General features: G+C 35.2%; 1 protein-coding gene across 2 annotated transcripts in view; it reads right to left on the bottom strand.

Annotated features, from left to right (window-relative positions):
- Window positions 1–2,486, bottom strand: part of LOC107732483 (tumor necrosis factor, alpha-induced protein 8-like protein 2 B) — a 19,008-nt gene that overhangs the window by 6,535 nt on the left and 9,987 nt on the right. The window contains exon 1 of one of the 2 annotated variants that reach the window (XM_016543829.1): window positions 2,464–2,486. The exons of the other annotated variant lie outside the window; for it this stretch is intronic. The gene's annotated coding sequence lies outside the window, so the exon portion shown is untranslated. The remainder of the gene's footprint in view (window positions 1–2,463) is intronic. 2 annotated transcript variants of the gene reach the window in all.

Raw genomic sequence — 2,486 nt, 5'->3', positions numbered from 1 at the left:
GAAAAATTGACCCGTATGACTGGTTTTGTGGTCCAGGGTCACAAATATAATATTATTATTATTTTTTTTTTAAATAAGAAACAACATGTGTGTACTGTCAATCATGAGCATCAGGTAAGAGTTAATATGATCTGTTTTATTTAATAAAATAGTTAAATAAAAGAAATTAGAATAATTAAAAGAAAGAAAATAAATAAAAAAGTTTAAAAAAAATTATAAAACACTTTAATAAAATAAATTAATAATTTTAATTAATATGAATAATTTTACATGATTAATATGATTTAATATTATTTGATTAAAATTTATTATTTAATACAATTTATTAAATAATATTATTAAATAAATAAATGTTTTTATTTAATAAGTAAAATTATAAATTAAATTATTTTAAAACAAATTGTTGTGCTCATGGATTTTTTGAGGCCCTCATTCATACCATTCATACCTGACAAGATGAGACATGAGCAACTTTACGTTAATTTGATTACGATTGACTAACTTCAAGAACTTCAAGAAACATCTAAGGCAATCTAAGGTCAAGCAAATTCATTAATGTTATACCTCTTCACTTAGAATTAGCTGACATGGCCATCTGTATCCACTCTCCTGATTGAAAGGTTTGTCACAGACAAGGTAAATATTTAGCATTCCTCAGATGACTTCAGCACAAAGCCTGAGGATGTGTGTGTGTGTGTGTGTGTGTGTTCACATGTATGTAAAGCCAAGGGGATTTACAGGATATGAAGCATCATGTTGTTCCTCCATCCTAAAGACCACAGTAGTCACCCTGTCATTACAAGCAGCAACTCACAGCACAAGCCCAAGTGACAGCACAGAAGACACGGGTCAAAACCTGCTGCACAGGATTTGGGAGCCCACTGTTGTTGTTTCTTTTCAGAAGGGTCAAACGTGACTTTTACGGTAAATGTATATAAAATGAGAGTGTGGAAAGTACTGTTTTGAAGTGTGTGAGTGGGAGCAGTTTGTTTTGGAATGACTCTTGGCTAAATTAAAGTGATAGACGAAGACAAAGACAGTCCTGCTGAAAAAAACTCCTGCTTAATCCAGGTTTACTGGTGTTAAACTATTTTAGATCTATTTTAGGTCTACAGCCGGTCTCTCAGTGCCCAAACCCCCTCTAAAACCAGCCTGGGAAACCAGTTATGACCAGTGAACCAGCTTAGGCTGGTTTAAGATTTCAGCAAAGAGAACCCTACCTAGACTATCTTTAAACCGCCATGGATTTCCAAACTGGTTTATGATGATGTTCCTCATAGAAAAAAAAAAAAAAAAGTAATTCTACATGATCTTTCAATTAAGCTTGTTGACTGAAGTAAGCCAGCTGGTTAAGCTAGTTTAGAAGCCTGATAAGACATCAGACCACATATGCCAGCATCCAAAACACAACGCATGCTGGGCTTTTCAACCTGGCTTTCTCTAATAACAGGCTTTAATCATCATTGCTTAAAATAATTAAAAAGAAAATCATTAAAGAATCATGCCTTAATGTGTCCGCCCAAGTTTTAAATCATTCCTATGCCCGTCTACAGACATACGCGTACAAACGTGTGTTTGGTGCTTGTTCTCAGGGTGCCATGTGTTTCCTCTTCAATATCTCCCCACAGCACCTGAATAGTAAGGTCTGAGTATGTGATGATGTCACGTATTGTGCAAAACTCTCCTTATTACCCAATACTGCCTGTTTTTCACTGTTTATTTACTGCCATTTTCATTCTTTGCATGTGGTAAAAGTCCAGTGTTGTTTTCTTTGTAAAGTTAGTATGTGTGTGACTCATATGCATGTGTGCGACTCTTTCAACTCAGCCTGAGAAGTTGTTTTTTAATATGACCAAACAATGTTTAAACCTGATCATAAAGGAAGCGAAACTCTGGGCTGTTAGGCACAGCTTTTAGCCCCTTTTTTTCAGTTAAACCCACAACAGCTAATTTCTTCTGACACATGCTGCTACAAAAAGGCTCACATCAACTATCCAAAGCCTGAGTTCACAGAGTTTAGGACATGGTTGACCCTGAATATGAGACATCACACTCTTTATTTCAGTAGATGGTGTGTTTTCTTCATATTGCTGGCTTATAAAGGAAGACTGGACACTGTTTTGTTTATAAAAGGTCCACCGGATGGAACATCAACTATCCCAGTGTGTTTTAGATGTTTAACATGGGAGTGGTTGAACAGAAAACAAGTTTAAACTTGACATTATTGTCTACAAACCTCCATATTTCCTAAGCATACACTAATAAACAAAACAAATCTATAAAATTAAAGTTTCTCTTGCTGTTAAAACAGAATACTGGCATATTTGTTTTATTTTAACAACACCTGGAAGAGTTTGCTATGCTTTTAATCAACTAAAGTAACATCATCTCATGTGTACATGATCACAGCACTCTCTGAGATGATGGAGGAGAGGGCAGAGGTCAAGACCAAGACAAACTCACCTGGCTTTTCTCTCGTTCACTCT

Source organism: Sinocyclocheilus rhinocerous, unplaced genomic scaffold, assembly GCF_001515625.1.
Source record: "Sinocyclocheilus rhinocerous isolate Xijiao unplaced genomic scaffold, SAMN03320098_v1.1 scaffold3081, whole genome shotgun sequence".
Lineage (NCBI taxonomy): Eukaryota > Metazoa > Chordata > Actinopteri > Cypriniformes > Cyprinidae > Sinocyclocheilus > Sinocyclocheilus rhinocerous.
The sequence above is the reverse complement of the archived record's forward strand: the minus strand, read 5'-3'. Positions and strand labels throughout refer to the sequence as shown.